Here is an 18,897-nt window from a genome sequence, read left to right as displayed (position 1 = left end):
TTTTCTGTGACAGCTAGAAATACCATAACTTTGCCAGATTGAAATATATTCTTGCCAAAATGAGATCAAACTTCTATGCACGGAAAGGAAGCGACCCTGTAATTAGGAAGATCATGGGAAGGTTCTCCGACGGCTGTCCTCCAACTCTGCTCTCTATATCTGGCACCGATAAGGGGACTAGAATAGCTGTTTGCAAGTTGGAAACAATGTTCTATAATTATATGTATTGTTGTCCAAACTTTCCAATTTCAGCAGGACCAGCTGACCCTTTAATGGGCTTTTGAGTATCTCAGCCTTTGGCCATGTTGAATTTCAGCATGTCCAATCATTTTATTTATTTGGGAAAATAGCCGCTGCCAGAAATGTCTGGCAGCAGCACACCTCACTCTCGCCATTCAAAACACATGTAGTCGTGCATGCGTACAAGGGGTTGGGACTCGGAATAGGTATCGGCTGAATATTTTAGTATTTAAAAGATTTCACAACCCCCCTAAACTATTTATATCCACATGTAGATCTTTCAAAGACAAGTCCAGCAATACCTTTACATGGCCGGTACGTTCCTCCATTACTGACAAAATCAGCCTTTAATTTCATATGTAAATGAGGCTGAAGAGCTATGGTAGATCTGAAGCCGATATCACTCCAGCTCTATGCCCCATCGAGCACCAAGTTCCCCTGCTTGACTTACGGCCTCTCTTAAGTGAGAATAAGTGAGGAGCTGTCAGTCAAGCAGGAGAATGTGGGCGGCGCTGGGTGGGGAATAGAGCTGGAGTGACAGAGGCTTCAGATCTCCAAATAGCTCTGCAGCATCATTTGCATATCAATTGAAAGGGGGATTTCTCAGTAACAGGACGGACTGGCCATGTAAAGGTATTGCTGGACTTGTCTTTAAAAGATCCAAATGTGCACATAAATTGTTGGGGGGGGTAATTCCAGCTGACAAAATCCCCTTTAAATGGTATTGCCAGCAAACCCTTCATCGTTTAAGAGGAACGCCATATCTACTTAGGGCTTATTCACATGTAGCATTTTTGTGTGCTTTGTGTCATGCAGAAAAAAAGTAGCATTATTAAATCTCATTCACAAGGTGCGGTTTTTTTTCCTTACATTTTTTAACTAAGTTGCATTTTAAAAAATCTCCATTCTTTCTGCATTATTACTGCAGTTTTTCTCATTGAGAACTAATTGGCATAGCTACCCCACCAAAAGGCTTACCAAAAATGTATCAAAACGGGATAATTTACACAAAAAAAGTATCAAAAAAGCTAAATGTGACCATAACCCCTCTGTAAACCATTTTTTTTTCAAGCAAAGACTGCTGTGAGATTTCAGCTCTGAAGTCTGCAAAACTGCCTGCAGCTTCGGTATAGTTTAATGTACTAAGTCTGACAAATTATTATACTTTGAAACAGTGTACATGCTGTAGAAATGTTGGGTTTTAATGTGAATTTTTTTTTCGTTATGTGGAGATACAGATCCGCTAGCCGGAACCGCATGGACCAGGGATCGCCCCGATGAACGTCTGCGCTACTTTTAACGTGGGCATAACGCTACTCAGACAACACAGGGTGAAGGTAAAACAGTGTGGCAATATTTATTGAACCACAAAATAGGCAGATACCATGGAGATTAGTCCCTGCACATTACAAAGTTTCACCCTTTGGCTGACTCGCCGGGATAATGGCAGATGTTACTTCATAGCTCCCAGGGTCACTACCCCACCTGTGGAACACACACAGAGAGGAGGTAACGACAAGCGTAAGGAGATGACAGTCCATTCCAGTACAAGGCCAGTTGACCTGTGAGTCACAACCTGGCTGCTCGGAACATCTCCATGGAGCCAGGCAACCAGCGGGTCCCAATCCTGGCTTTCTCCAAACGTATCAATGGTCCTGCGATGGTCAATGGAACAGATCTGTATTCTTCCAACCAAAGATGAAAACACCTAGGTTGTTTCTTCCTGTAGAATGATAGATCCGTGTCCCTCATGATGGTGCCTTGATACTGGCTGCTGTCCTGTCTCTGGTCCTTTGGATGTATGGATGTGTCTTGGCAGAATCTCTGGCTGTCTCCCAGTCTCTCTGTCTCTGAGTCTCTTTATACAGAAACATGTAAACTGTTTTTAGATTTAACAAGTGTTCTTCAGTCCAGCATCACAGACAGTGGGAAGAATGGTGATGAGATCAAGCAGCTTTACTTGATTATTTAATCTGTTTGCACAGTTTTTCCCTCTCTGCTTTCAAAGTCAACAAACTGGCTCCATAACAAAATGCATTATTAGCATATCAGCAAACATCACTAGTGATCAAGGATAAGCGCACAATACAAGTCAATATTACCAGCTTACACAAACAAAAGTCTGTTTTCTTGACAAAGCAGAAATCAACACTCAAATTCGAAAGCCAACACTACAGATAGCATTCTTGGTTTGCTAAAAATAGTTGTCTGGTTAATTAAAATACAATGCCGTGTTACCATAAGTTATTTATGTTTTATGAATGCAGTTCTTATGCAGAACTACACACATGGTCAAAATTGTTGGTACCCCTCACTTAATGACAGAAAACCCATAATGGTCACAGAAATAACTTGAATCTGACAAATGTAATAATAAATCAAAAATCTATGAAAATGAACAAATGAAAGTCAGACATTGCTTTTCAACCATGCTTCCACAGAATTAAAAAAATAAAACAACTCATGAAATAGACCTGGACAGATACTATGGTACCCCTGAAAATAATGTGACAAAAGGGACATGTTAAATCACGGTGTGTCCACTAATTAGCATCACGGGTGTGTACAATCTTGGAATCAGGCTACAGATACTCACTGTGCTGTGTGGTGACATGGTGTGTATCACACTCAGCATGGACCAGAGGAAGCGAAGGAAAGAGTTGTCTCAGGAGATTAGAAAGAAAATTATAGACAAACATGTTAAAGGTAAAAGTTATAAGACCATCTCCAAGAAGCTTGTTGTTCGTGACTACAGTTGCACATATTATTCTGAAATTTAAGCTCCATGAGACTGTAGCCAACCTTCCTGGATGAGTCCGCGGGAGGAAAATTTATGACAAATCAAAGAGATGGATAATACGAATGGTAACAAAAAAGCCCAGAAACACTTCTAAACAGATTAAAGGTAAACTTCAAGCTCAAAGAACATCAGTGTCAGATCGCACCATCCGTCGTTGTATGAGCCAAAGTGGACTTCATGGGAGACGACCAAGGAGGACAACATTGTTGAATAAAAATCATAAAAAAGCCAGAGTGGAATTTGCCAAACTACACATTGACAAGCAACAAAGCTTCTGGGAGAATGTCCTATAGACAGATGAGACAAAAATGGAACTTTTTGGCAAAGCACATCAGCGCTATGTTCACAGACAGAAAAATGAAGCATATCAAGTAAAGAACACTGTCCCTACTGTGAAACGTGGAGGAGGCTGTGTTATGTTCTGGAGCTGCTTTGCTGCATCTGGTACAGGTTGTCTAGAATCTGTGCAGGATACAATGAAAGCTCAAGACTATCAATTAATTGTAGAGTGAAATGTGCTGCCCAGTGTCAGAAAGCTTGGTCTCTGTTGCACATCATGGGTCTTGCAACAGGATAATGACCCAAAACACACAGCTAAAAACACCCGAGAATGGCTAAGAGGAAAACATTGCACTATTCTGAAGTGACCTTCTATGAGCCCTGACCTAAATCCTATTGAGCATCTTTGGAAAGAGCTGGAACATGCCGTCTGGAAAAGGCAACCTTCAACCACGAGACAGCTGGAGCAGTTTGCTCTTGAGGAGTGGGCCAAAATACCTGTCGAGAGGAGCAGAAGTCTCATTGACAGTTACAGGAATCATTTGATTTGAGTGATTGCCTCAAAAGGTTGTGCAACAAAATATTAAGTTACGGGTCCCATCATTTCTGTCCAGGCCTATTTCATGAGTTTTATTTATTTTTTTTTAATTCTGCGGAAGCATGGTTGAAAAGCAATGTCTGACTTTCTTAGATTTTTGATTCATTATTACTTTTGTCAGATTCAAGTTATTTCTGTTTCTCTCTTTCAGCGGCCTTTTCTACTCTCAGTAGTTTAGCTAGACAAGCAGTACATGAAATCAGCTGAGGAGCTGGAGACACAAAACAGTAGAATTTTTTTTAACTCTTTCTTAAGTTAATTCTTTTTTTTAATTAATTTGAAATGTAGCAAGAACGTTTTTTTCCTGTGTATTTCCCGTCTTGCTTTTCTTTCCACAAAGAACTCAATTTAAAGTTTCTTTAAGCTAAAAATAATCTGACGCTATTCCCCAAAAATGTATTCATTTTCAAGCAATTATAAACACAGCAACATTTTTTTTGGCGAAAAAACAGGATATTCCCGTATATGTATCAGTTTCTTAATGGCGACCACGATTTGCTGTTTATTAAAGCTGACATTAATTTATACAGACGGCCACAACGCCAAGTTTTGTTTTCCCTTTCAAATCATGAAAAACACTGTCAGCCCGCCAGATGATTCTGTGATAGAGCCGGGCGCCCACAGTACGCTTGTTTTTCCTAAACAAAAGGGGGGTGGCGGGAGCAATTCACAGAATCTGCTGCATTTGCACTCAGCAATTTAGATTTATTGCAGGGACAAAACTTTGGAGCCTAAATTGAAATAAATGTACATCATACAGTTTGAATAACTAAAAAAAGGAACACAGAACTCCAAATGCCCTGCTTAAAAATGTCCAGTAGTTTTTTTTCTACTGTTCTACTTCATTAGCATTCTGACAGCACTATTGGAGCTGGAACTTCCTTAAAGTAAAGCTATTATTTCAGTATTATTATAAATATTTTTTATAGGAATCACAACTTAATTTTTCTAATACGAAGCCCCTAGTTGGATATAAATTTAAAGTAATTTGAATTTTTGACAAAGACGGGTTTCACTTACCTTATGCCCTATAAAAAGTTCAAGCTGGTTTTGGCGCATATATCAGTCTAATATGTCCAGAAAGCATACCGATTTTCATGTTCTGTAATTCAGTTTCAGCTCTTTCCAAAGATGCTCAATAGGATTTAGGTCAGAGATCATAGAAGGTCACTTCTGAATAGTCCAAGTTGGTTCTTTATTGGCATTCTGTTGGCACTATAGGTGTCAGAACTTTCCATCATTTTTCAACTTGTGTTGATCTTGCTATTGTCCATTGGTTTGCCTGGCCTGAAATAAAATGAAACCCTGCCATACAGAAAAGCAGGACAAACACCCAACTCCCCTTCCTGTATAGAAACTAAAGCTCGTCCCCCAATTCTTGTAGTGAAAACAAGACCCACCCTCACTTTCTGTAGAGAAACTAAGACACACCCTCACTTCCTATTAGAACAAAAGGGTTAAACCACACCTCTCAAATGTCAAAATCTTATAGACAAAGTTCCTGAGGAGCACGTCAACAACCAGGGAGTCCAACCTGGAAAAATTCCATGACAATAAAAAAAAAAGAAGACAGCGCCCCAGACCGTGGTGAAGAAATAAGTCTTACATTTACTCTACATCCTGTGGCGACGTTTTGGTCAGGAGACCTTGAAAAAGGTCTCCTGACCGAAACGTCACCACACCCTCACTTCCTGTCAAAACACTAAGACCCAGTCTCACTTCCTGTAGAGAAACTAAAACCCACCTACAGTTCCTGTAGATAAACTAAGACATGCCTTCATTTCCTGTAGAGAAACTAAGACACACCCTCACTTCCTGTATAGAAACAAAGACCCACCCTTACTTCCTGTGGAGAAACTAAGACCCACCCTCATTTCCTGTAGAGAAAAATAAAGACCAACCCTCACTTCCTGTAGATAAACTAAGATGCGCCCTCACTTCCTGTAGAGAAACTAAGACACACCCTCATTTCCTGTAGAGACACTAAGACACGCCCTCATTTCCTGTAGAGAAACTAAGACACGCCCTCACTTCCAACTAGGAAGAGTTTAGGAGCTAACTGCATACATACTGTTTAGATTCATTAACAACACAGTATACAGTAAACGCTCTCTAGTGGTAACAACAAAGAGACAGAATGTTATCATTTTAAGAAGCACTCCAGTATAAAAAAATGTTTTTCTTTTTTTATTTCAGTGTTTAAAATTAAGGTTTCTATTTGGTCCGTTGGGTCCCGGGTCGGGGCGAGGAGTTGTCACCTGCCCATAGTGCAACCTCCAGCCTGCCCGAGGGGGATTCATTTCAGACAAAAAAAATTCTGACATTGCTGAATGCCTGCGGCTGCCTGTCACCTTTCTTCGACCATAGGCACTCAGCACAATGATGGCCAGAGCAAACAGGTTAGTAGTATCAGTCACTGACACTGCTCACCCCCCCGTGCCTGCGCGCCAGCCATCATTACCTCCTCGCAATCAATTGTATTCTCGTCTGTAAGCTGCAAATACAATTGATGTAGGTGCAGGAGCAGAGGAGGTTCATAGGGGCAGACGGTTATACACACGTCAAAATTGTTGGTACCCCTCGTTTAATGACAGAAAAACCCACAATGGTGACAGAAATAACTTGAATCTGACAAAAGTAATAATAAATCAAAAATCTATGAAAATGAACAAATGAAAGTCAGACATTGCTTTTCAACCATGCTTCCACAGAATTTAAAGAAAATAAAACTCATGAAATAGGCCTGGACAGAAATGATGGTTCCCTTAACTTAATATTTTGTTACACAACCTTTTGAGGCAATCACTGCAATCAAACGATTCCTGTAACTGTCAGTGAGACTTCTGCACCTCTCAAAAAGTATTTTGGCCCACTCCTCAAGAACAAACTGCTCCAGTTGTCTCGTGTTTGAAGGTTGCCTTTTCCAGGTGGCATGTTTCAGCTCTTTCCAAAGATGCTCAATAGGATTTAGGTCAGAGATCATAGAAGGTCACTTCTGAATAGTCCAATGTTTTCCTCTTAGCTTTTCTTGGGTGTTTTTAGCTGTGTGCTTTGGGTCATTATCCTGTTGCAAGATCCATGACCTGCGACTGAGACCAAGCTTTCTGACACCGGGCAGCACATTTCTCTCAAGAATCCATTGAAAGTCTTGAGATTTCATTGTACCCTACACAGATTCTAGACACCCTGTGCCAGATGCAGCAAAGCAGCCCCAGAACATAACAGAGCCTCTTCCTTGTATCACAGTAGGGACAGTGTTCTTTTCTTGATATGCTTCATTTTACCATCTGTGAACATAGAGCTGATGAGCCTTGCCAAAAAGTTCCATTTTTGTCTCATCTATCCATAGGACATTCTCCCACAAGCTTTGTGGCTTGTCAAGATGTAATTTGGCAAATTCCACTCTGGCTTTTTTATGATTTTTATTTAACAGTGGTGTCCTCCTTGGTCGTCTCCCATGAAGTTCACTTTGGCTCATACAACGACAGATGGTGCGATCTGACACTGATGTTCCTTGAGCTTGAAGTTCACCTTTAATCTGTTTAGAAGTTTTTCTGGGCTCTTTTGTTACCATTAATGTTATCCGTCTCTTTGATTTGTCATCAATTTTCCTCCTGCGGCCTCGTCCAGGGAGGTTGTCTACAGTCTCATGGAGCTTAAATTTCTGAATCATATTTTCAGCTGTAGTCACCGGAACATCAAGCTGCTTGGAGATGGTCTTATAACTTTTACCTTTAACATGTTTGTCTATAATTTTCTTTCTAATCTCCTGAGACAACTCTTTCCTTCGCTTCCTCTGGTCCATGTTGGGTGTGATACACACCATGTCACCACACAGCACAGTGAGTATCTGTAGCCTCTATACAGACCGCCCACTGACTCCAGGATTGTAGACACCGGTGATGCTAATTAGCAGACACACCGCGATTTAACATGTCCCTTTTGTCACATTATTTTCAGGGGTGCCATCATTTCTCTCCAGGCCTAGTTTTATTTTTTAAAAATTCTGTGGACGCATGGTTGAAAAGCAATGTCTGACTTTCATTTGTTCATTTTCATAGATTTTTTATTTATTATTACTTTTGTCAGATTCAAGTTATTTCTGTGACCATTATGTTTTTTTCTGTCATTAAACGAGGGGTACCAACAATTCTGACCATGTGTGTAGCTGATAATGTTAGACAGTGGGGCGTTATACCTCAAGGCAGACAGTGTGGCTGGTGTAGCTCATAAGAGCAGACAGTGTGGCTGGTGTAGCTCATAAGAGCAGACAGTGTGGCTGGTGTAGCTCATAAGAGCAGACAGTGTGGCTGGTGTAGCTCATAAGAGCAGACAGTGTGGTGGACATATACTATATGAGGATTACTTAGCTTATAATATGGACAGATATTTTCATGCAGAGGACATTTTAATAACACTTTTATTTTTAAGGACACCGTGTCGGGATGTGCTGCAGAATACCAGAGAAGAGGGCAGTCTGCAGAGAAGAGCTGTGGATGTGAAAAGTCACCATGGCATCTGAACAAGATGGAGGCGAAAAGAAAGACACAACTCAAATCAGAGAAGATGTCGCCTATAAGGTACATGAATTTAAATATTTACTTGTTGATACTGACTACATCTCATCAGTACTGTGGTTCATGTATGGTCCACAGTCTGATAATGACTCATAACAACAACTCTCAGCATCTCATTATTATTATTAAGGACATACTGGGAGTTGTAGATTAATGAGATAAAAATGTATATTGGCCTAAATTGACGTTACAGTTGATTGCTGTACTAAGCTTGGTGATGTATTCATGTACTGATGATGGTACTGGTGTAGTTATTTACGGACAGTGATTCTTCTGATGCATTCATGTACATATGGAGGTTCTGGCGATGCATTAATGAACTGATAGTGTTCTGGTGATGCATTTAACTAATGATGATGGTTCTGATGATGTATTCATGTACTGATGGTGGCTCTAGTGACCTATTATTTTATTCATGATGGTTCTGGTGCCTTTTTTATGTACTGTTGATGGCTCTGGTGATGTATTTATGTACTGATGATGATTTTGGTTTCGTACTCATGTACCGATGATGGTTCTAGTGATGAATACAGCATCAGAACCATCATCACTACGTGAATATTTCAACGGAGCAATCAATAATACATAACTACACCATCAGAACAACCATCACTACATGAAGGTGTCACTACAACCACCATCAGTACAGGAATACAAGACCAGAAGCACCATCAGTAAAAGAGTACGTCACCAGAACCACTATCCATACAGGAATATGGCACCAGAACGATCATCAGTTTTGTTGCAAACTGTATTTGCTGCATGGCAGATATAAAAACCATCATATGTATCCCTTTATAATGGGGTCTGTTAGCTTCCATTGGGGTAGCCGCCAAATGCTGCATACCTTAATCGATATCAAACGGCCCCCGTTATAGTTAAGGAATATTAGTTTCCATGACTGTCCTTGGGTTTGAGTTTTAAAATATAGGATGTCAGAGATGACTATCGCTATTTTTCCCTGGTATTATGTAAATGGTTTGCAAGCAACGAATGAGTCCATATCTACAGTAACCATGAAAACACAGGCGCCGTTGAGCCCCACCGCTAAAGTACACCATTTTTTTTTTTCTTTTGCTGTATTTTTTTGGTGGAACAGGTAACAATTCCAGTGGAAGTGGTCGACAGAGCTTGTTACCTGACCCATCGGAGAAAGGGGGGGGGTGCATTATTGGTCCTGTTACCTTAGTCTCTGACTCATTCTTCTACAGAGGGTCTGAGGCGTCATCTGCCTAGGCCACCAAAATATCTTGTCCCGGCCCTTGTTAGGTCACTTGATCTATTGTTGACCCTGTGTGACTGTTTAATTCATGGAAAAAAAATAGTTTTCTAGCTTTCCCAGTTTATGATTCATTGTTAACATTTTTTTCTTATTTGCTTCTACATTCCGGCAGCTTTAACTTTTTTTTTATATTTTTTTCATCTTCATTGTTTGTGGGTGATATATAAATTTTTGTGAAATGTATTTAGATTTTTGGCATCATGTTTTGATCATTTTATTTAAAATAATTGATTATAGCTTTTTCTTATGTTTGAAATATATATATATATAATATATATATAGAGAGAGAGAGAGATAATTTTTCATAAACAATCTCTGGAGGACATCATTTTTTTAAATTTTGGAATTTTTCACTAATTCAGACATCCATTGGAGCCCTAGTTACACATAACCCCCCTCTTCACTACACATACACACACACATTCATCATATGATAGCGATCTCCAAACTAAAGGCCACATTGTCAGTACATCTATCCATTACATAGCACTCAATCACCTGGGTTGATAAAAATGGAAATAAAACAATGCAATGCTGGGTCCATTCATAGGAAGGGAATTCTGGCATAAAAAGCTTTAAAAAGTTCACATTGCGCAAAAATTGTGCAACTTTTGGTGTTTTTACATCAGTTTTTCCCAGTTCCAACAAAATGGTAGAAACTGGGGTTGAAACAGGAGCGAGCGTTGATTTGTGGCAGGGTGCACTGAGCCGCACACCACTTGTCATAGGATGAGGCTCGTGATAAATCAGGAGCCTCTGGCTTCATTGTACCCTCTTATCAAAATTGGCATGAAAATCGCTGTTGTTGATGAATCAAAGCCAAAGTGTGCAGAGGTAATGGGTGATTAGGTCAGAGTTGTAGGGCAGAGACCGAATATGGACCAGACATTACATATGGGGAATTATTGGTAAATTAGTTCAAAGACAAATGTAGGGGAAATGTTTTGAACTTGTGTTTACCAATGTCCAGGTATCGGCTGATTAAGTCAGAGAAATATGGAAGAGACCGGTTTTGGACTAATGAACTGATTACTTGAGAGGAGGTATTGAGAGATCAGGTCAGAACTGTATGGAGAGGGAGGTAGCATTAGGTCAGAGATGTATAGCGGAGGCAATTTATGGGCTGGGGCAGAGAATTTTTGGGTTGCCTCAGGCTCTAGTGCCTAATTGTGACCACAATTTCTGCACCTCGCACTCTGATATCCCCATGTCACTATTATACAAGCACATGATGGAATCCAATCAGAAGAAAAAAAAGTAGACTTGGCCATCATCTACTCATTGGCCTTCTAAATCAAATTCCTGCTTGTGTTTGGCCATTGACCTCTCTTTCAGTCACCAAAACTGAATTTTTTTTTTATCAAGTAGAGCTGGAGCCCCGAGGCTACACTTGTCCTGATCGTTTGACACAGCTTGCTGCCTAGAAATCCCATAGCTCCATTAAATGGTTGGCAAACAATCCTCACCACATTTCAAATGCGGTATTGGGCAAGTCCGGATTGTAACGTCCTTGCCAGAGCTGTCAGCTTGTTTATTAGAGGGGAGAAATTGGGATGGCATGGTGGATGGAGGACCGCTCATTTCCTTTATGGATAGGTTACACAACTTAACAGTTGATATGTTGAAAACAGGAAAAATTGGCCTAAGGGTCTGGCACCAGGATGCACTATAGCAAGAAGGCAAGCCAGTGAAGGCAGGGGGATGGGGCAATGTTCTGCTGGGAAATCTTGAGCCCTGACATTTTGGTGCGCCATGAATAACATTTATCACTAGTGATGAGTGATTTGATTCTCAGGACCCTGGTCCACCAGCCAAGTCAATACTCCTTGGCTGCTAGATGGAAGCTTTGTGAATGGCCTCATACCTGTTGATGTCTCCAGCTCGCCTTTTGATTAGTCGGCCTGGCACAATGTTGTTGTGTTGTGAAGCCCATATGAAATCGTGCCAGGTCAGCTAATTAAAAGAGAAGATGCCAACAATTTGGAGGCATTTGATGAGGTTCTTGTCCATCAGCCATGGACTACTGTCCTCACGGCTGGACCATAATCCTGTGAATTTATTCGCTCATCTCTATTTATGACCTGTCCACAGAGGATGTGATAAATGTATAATTGTGAGTGTCTGACCACTGGGACCTCCACCAATCCCAAAATCCTATATGAATGGAGTCGTAATGCACATGTATGACCACCACTCCTTTTATTTCTATGGAGGCAGTTGTGTACATGTGTGACTCCAAGTAAATGGAGCAGTATTCGCGCATGCACACTTTGGTTTCAATCACATGAATGGTGTGGGACTTCCATTCCCCTTTTCCGTGTTGGTCTCAACAGTCGTACGCCCACTAATCATACTATTATCACAATTCAGAGGACAAAATATACATATTGGTTGAATAAGCCTTTTAATGGTTTCCTTCAGTGGGGACAGCGTCACACTAATCTATAGCCTGAGTTGTGTATTGTGCAAAATAGTCCAAGGAGTCCCTTTAATGGGTCTCATGCTAAGATTACAATGGAAGATTAACCTATAGAGAAGAGCACGAATGCAACCAACCAATAATGTAGAAAGAAATAACAGTAGAAGAATCTAAACAATGTAAAGAACAGAAAAAGCAAATAAAAGGGTTTCGCCCAGTGCGCTTCATCAAGGGTCGAGCGGGCTGGGAATCTTGAATTCCCTATTTGCTTTAGAATATTTTTTCTTAGCTCTGGTGCCATTCATGTATACTCACTACATCATATGCATATACCTCTTTCCATGGATTTTCATCTCCATTGGTATCAACAGGAGAATATAAATACTATTGGGACTTCAACTTGCTCCACACTTTTTTTGTTCTTTACATTGTTTGTATTTTGAATTGTTTTTAAGTGGTTTTATTATTTTTTTTCAATAAAGTATGTGACTTCTAACAATATTGGTTGTTCAAATTCATGCTCTTCTTGATAGCTTAATTTAGGGAGTTGGGCCAAGCTGCCACCTCCCATAGACTAAAATGGCGCTGTTTCTGAAAATAATAAGCCCCTTTTTTTGGAATCTCATACATTCCCTTCAAGAATGAATTTCAACAAAGGTAAAAGGGTAATAAAACAAATCTGGATCTCGGACGATCCATCCTGCGTTTCCTGAGAACGCCGTGCCTCTTTATATCGAGAGGCAGCCGGTAATGGAGTGATTGGGGATGGGATTTCTCATTGTTCTGCTGAAAGGTTTAATGCCGTCTGAAGTCCTGCGAGTGATGGCTTTTTAAGTCTCTCTGTACTTGAAAGCTTTGCGTCCCGGTGATTTTATAGCACGGGGGGAGCCTGTAATATGTGATTACAAGCTGGGATTGTATTTATAGAATGTGTTCATCGCATCTTCATGTCGTAAATAACCGCACGCAGCATTACATAATCCAGAGAAATCATTTACGGGGGGTTCGGAGGGAGGTTTCCAATGGAAGAAAGATGACATCATGCAGAACAAAAGCCGGGTCATTAAGTTGTATCTGATCCGCAGCCGAAACTCTACTATTAGTCATGCCCTGACCTCGTGATAATCATCCACAAGAGAAATATGTACCGGAGTAAAAGAAAAAATGTGTAATCATAATAACACAAGGCATAAAGGGACACAGCAAAATTCTATTCCAAAAATCCAGATAGTCCGGCACCGTCGTGTAGCCAAGCCCAAAAACAGAAGATCAGGGATAAAACTTGGACCACCGGGGACCCTATCTGAAATTAGTGGCAGATCCCCCATCTTTCAACCATATGCCATTTATTAACCCCTTTCTGACCTGGGAAGTACTGGTATATCCTGGTATACGGAGTGAGGGTGTGTGCAGCTTGCGGCCTCTAAACTGTAAAGCGCTGCGGAATATGTTGGTGCTATATAAATAAGGATTATTATTATTCATAGGAGATCGAAAGTTTTCTTATTAACAGCAATAACATGGTTTTCTAATAAATAGAACAAATGATCAAACGATCCCAGATTCAAGATCCCAAGGAAGAAAAAAAAGTAGGTAACAAAATACAAAAAATATTTATAAAAGTTTAAAGCTTCGGTGCCACCAGTCTAATTATTCCCCACTGGTTTATATCTAGTTCCCTGTAGTGATGAACTGCTGTAAAGTACATGCTTGTGACCGCTGCAGCCAATCAGTGACTCAGTTACTAACACCTGTCTAACATAAGTGGTTCTGATCATATCCTATGTTGTGTGCAGGTGTATGAATCTGAGCCTGCTCCATGCCATGGTGGTGCCAGATGTGTTATACAGTCTGCACCTGCCTGGAGCAGCAGCAACCAGAACTAACTCCAGTTGCTGCTGTTTCATTATTAAAGGCGCTCTCAAGGGGTTATCCAGGACTTTTTTTTTTTACTACAGGCCTAAGAACTAACAGGCAGGCAGTTGCAAACTTCCTGCCTGTTGTGCCCAGCGCAGATCTCTGCTGGCACAGAGTGGTCACAGACGGCAATTTCATGCTGATTGATAGCCGGCTCCCTACTGCCTAACTGCGGGAAGCCGGCTGTCAATCAGAATGACGCTGACAATCACTGCCCAATGACAGAGCGGCCCAGAAAAGGAAGAGCTGCTCGGTGATGTGGAGCGTCTGAATTGGCGGCATGAGTGCTCAATGACCGGTCTGTTCCAGCACCAGGTAGAACAGGCAGGTAGTTAGCAACTACCTGCCTGTTAGTTGTTAGGCCCGTATGTGTTCTGGTTAAACCCTTTAAATGGCCCAAGTGCATGGCACAATCACTCCACCAACCCAGTAGTCAATGAATTGTTATGGCAGATAGGCACTTGCTAATCATCTTGGTGCTCCTTTGAAGTCCAGCCAAAATCAGCAATTTTTCTATGTACCGCAATACCATGAGATCACAATATACATATGATCAATCGATCGCAGGTTCAAATCCCTTAGAAGTTTTAAAAAAGATAGAGTAAAAGTAAACATAATTTAGAGAATATAAAATAAAGCTTCAGTGTCGCCGATCTGATTTGTCCCCCGACGGTCTTTATTTAGTACACTGCAGTGATGACTTGTGCACACTTGTGACCACTGTAGCCAATCATTGGCCAGTGATTGGTTGCAGTGGTAATGTGGATGCACAGTGTGTCATCACTGGTATGGAAGTTAGTAAAGACTGTTGAGGACCATTGGAACACCAGAGCTGGAACCGTGGGGGAGTTTTTTCTAACTTTAGCAACATTTTTCAAAACATGGATAATAGGCATTGACCTTCTTTATGACCCGTTAGCAGTACATTTGGGGTGTATGGTAGCCGTACATTCAGGGCGTATGCTCCTACTTCTCATTATCTTCATATACTTCCATTTCCATATATTCCTATCAGAGCATAAACTATCACTGGCTCATCATATAACTCCGCACTCTCATCATTCATCAAACCAGAAGGGTGTGCGGAGAATGAAGACAGGAGCCATACATCATTATCTGTTATCTCTCCCATATTTCAGGGCTGTGGAGCCCCGGCAATGGTAATTTGGGAGTAAATGTCATGGCGTGACTCATTGTGGGAACCAGTGAAGAAGAGCAGCACAAGGAGATAAGTAAGACAGATGAGACGAGTCATTGAACATGTCTCCATGGGGTGGAGGTGTACTGTTAAATGTTACACCATCAATACCGTTACAATCGATGGTAAACCAACATGTGGGAGTCATTTTCCAACACAGCATATATCAGGGCAAGGCATCCATACGAGTCCAAGTGAATTTGTCTCGTCAGCGAGCAGTGGGTCATGTAAGGCCAACCTCAACTTTGTTTCTATATCTTCTACATGGCACAACGCGAGTTATCGTCTTGTTTTGATTATATGTTTCCAGCTTCCATCGCTAATGTTTCAGAATTTCAATTTGCGCTGCTTGACGTTGGCCGTGTCGGCGATAAAAGTATTAATGAAAACCAGATCCATCTCATTTATACATATAGAAAAGACCAAAATAAATCCCAATAGGAGCCTACAAATATGAGGGGTCATTCTACCGAATACCTCCCCGGAGTTTTCATTATTCCCCCATAGGATAGCGTGGTAGGATCAGATAGGTTTTTTTTTTAAATTTTTTACTTTTGACCATTTTCACTTTCATCTCTTTTCCCGTGATGGAAACGATAGCTGGGAAACCAATGGAAACTGAAAACATGTGTCTGGGTTTTTTTTTGTGTGCATTGTTTGAGTTTGGAAGTGCTTGGAAAATTAAGCTTCTGCCATCGTGCTACTGGACATAAAAATAATGTGTTTTTTTTTTCCATCTCCATTGTATTGGTAATGGAACACAGCTGCCCCATCTCTACGAGTCATCTGGTTCTCAGAACGGTTGCAAGATGATGAACATAGATGGAAAAAGCCAAGACGAGAAGAACGTTCTAAAAATGGGGGGAAGGTACGTTGTCCACCAGGATTTGTCTTCTGTTCCATTATTTTTTGGAAAACAAACAACAAATCAGTAAAAACTACAAATAAAATTATCCAAATCACTTTTTCCATCCATCATCTTATTGACGTCATCAAAATGTCAGGTTTTTCCATTTGTGTTTTTTTTTTGCTTTCGAACCAATTTTGGAAAGGGGTGGAAAAAAACTGATGTCATCCATTAAGATAAGCAAAATGGAAAAATTGACAAGGTGGGTTCCAGACAGAAAACCATGAATTCCAGTGGACCATGCTGTGGAGAAAACACAGATATATGAGAGGAGCTAATCACTTTAGAAAGCCCATCGTCCTTATGGAGTCATGTGTTAATACTGGGAGGTCCACTGTTCGAAATTCTCATCTTTTGTCCATCTCGTCTCATCTTCGCGGCTCGTTCTCCTCTCCCTTTAAAGACATTTTGAGAAAAACAAGAATTGGTAGGATCAGTTTTGACCTATTTTTTTTTCCAATGCTTTTGGTGTCAGGTGGTGAATAGATGAAAAGAAATAAACAAATATAAACACACCAGAAAAATAATACCAACAGAAGAGTAGTATATATAGACAGCAGTGTCTATACCTGGCCCAAACCAAATTCCTTACCTGTTTTTTTGTAAACTTTTTCCGGAAGATTTTCTGTTCCCAAAGCAGAATCCGGAAAATTGCAATTGTGGGGAGGGGGGGGGGGGGGCGTAGAGGGGCAAAAAGAAGGTGTAGTCATTAGCGAAATTTTTCATGAAAGAGTTTTATGAACAGACAACTCAAAAAGTTAGGAGCGGTGCACACCTGCATGTTGGAAACTAAGGGTCTGAATTGTCATTTCTGTGTTTTATTTTACTTTTTTGCTTTGTGGTATACGTTTTTTTTTCACGTTTTTTTTTTTTTAAAAAGTCACAAGTTTCGGAAGAAGTTTGCAAGATTTAAACCCCCACAAATACATATTATTAATCATATGGATGGGAGGGGGGGGGCGGACTGGAGTACATTTGCACAAGAATGTTAGCAACTTTTCGCAAATTGATGAATCAGCTGAAGATCTGAAAACCCTGAACCCCACCCATAATAATGAATGCCAAAAAGAGCCAGTGAGCATATAAAATAGAATTTAAAAAAGGCGCAGATTACAAGATGTCAGTGAAAAACAGGGTAAAAAAACCACCAAAAACTAGAAAAAAAAAGGGTGCAAATGCAATCATGAATAGGACCCTAAGGGAAAATTTGGCAAAGTTTTTGCGGAACATGCGACCTAAAAAGGTTAATGACAAAAATAAAGAACATTTTTAATGCTCCATTTTGGAGAATTAGGACTGAAAAAATGTCAATAAATATCATAAGACAAAACAAAAAAGTGATTTTAAAAAAAGTGCAAAGAAATGATAAATCGAGTCCAAAGTGTATTGAGGGAAGGGAAAGACAGTTTCTCCACTGAGGAATCATGAGCGACCTGAGTCCAACCGGGGTCAGCTTCTGCCCATTTCTGGACTTAAGTGCTCTCCTGGTAGGATAATCAACCTCAGCCTCACTTTTGTCTCCACGGTTAATTGGGTGCTGTATCTACTTGCCTTTCAGAAATCCTGGAAAAAACTAGCTCTCAATTGGACTCTGCGACTTGGTGGTGCCCAAGTTTACTATTAGACATCTTGAAGGTCCACACAGATTCACGTTCCAGATCTGAAAACCTCTTGTTTTGTCCTTGAATTATTTTTTTGCCTCTAATTTGACCTTTAAATGGAATCTGTCAGCAGGTTTTTGTTATGTAATCTGACAGCAGCATGATGTAGGGACAGTGATCCTGATTCCAGCGATGTGTCACTTAGTTTACTGGGTGCAGCAGTTGTGATACAATCCCTGTCTTTGCTGGAAATCTAGCAGAGCTCGAAATGCTGAGCTTTGTATAACCCCGCCCACACCTCTGATTGGGTGCTTTCTGTATACATTGTATATTGACTGAAAGCTGCTAATCAGTGGTGGGGTGGGATTGGACTAGGAGGTATGAGACACCTGGTCCTGTAGTGATAATCTCCTGCCTATAAAACACCGATTTAATTAAAACAGCAACACAGTCTAGTAAGTGATACAATGCTGTACATTATGGTAGCTACCCTTTAAAAGTCAAAATTAAGGCAATTTCTTTCCCCCCTTCTAGACTAGAGCTTGTAGATAGGGCTGGGACAGATCTGCCTGACATCCTCTAACAATAACAGCCTGGGAGGTGCAAGACAAGCAGCATGTGTTTAGTGGTTTACTTAAGTGATTAACTGTGTTTACAATAAAGAAATGAAATTATGTTAAGGGTCAGATGAGATCAGAGGAAGGATATGTTCACAAGTGTATACAAAGCGAAGACGAGGATCTCGCTGCAAGAGTGCCACCACAAGGACAAAGCTCAGATGTTCCTCCATCTTCTGAAGAACACAAGTAATTAGCGGAACCATAAACAAAAAATAAACGTTGCTGGGACTTAGCTCTTCAGTGTCTGTTCCAGATGATCTACAAAGCATGCTGAGACTTTCACTCTTAACACTTTTGGGCGATATGTTACCCCTCTCGTGTGACCGGGCTTGTTCTTAGCACAGATACATATAAGCATCATAAAACAAGGGCAAAAAAAACAATTAGTCATTTGGGTTGGCTTGTTTCTTGGCTTCGTTGGTTGATGATGATGACTATACATTTCGAAAACAATACACA

General features: G+C 40.6%; 1 long non-coding RNA gene across 1 annotated transcript; it reads left to right on the top strand.

Moving 5' to 3' along the window:
• The first annotated feature begins 1,470 nt into the window (after positions 1-1,470).
• Positions 1,471-16,272, top strand: LOC141056871 (uncharacterized). Its single transcript, XR_012221944.1, has 3 exons — positions 1,471-1,577; positions 8,349-8,497; positions 16,075-16,272. It is a non-coding gene; the product is annotated as an uncharacterized lncRNA (long non-coding RNA).
• Positions 16,273-18,897: the final 2,625 nt, after the last annotated feature.

This window comes from Dendrobates tinctorius, unplaced genomic scaffold (genome assembly GCF_039654945.1).
Source record: "Dendrobates tinctorius isolate UK_male_01 unplaced genomic scaffold, ASM3965494v1 ptg000201l, whole genome shotgun sequence".
In the NCBI taxonomy this organism is placed as follows: Eukaryota; Metazoa; Chordata; class Amphibia; order Anura; family Dendrobatidae; genus Dendrobates; species Dendrobates tinctorius.
Note: the sequence above shows the minus strand (reverse complement) of the source record. Positions and strands in the feature narration are given on the sequence as shown.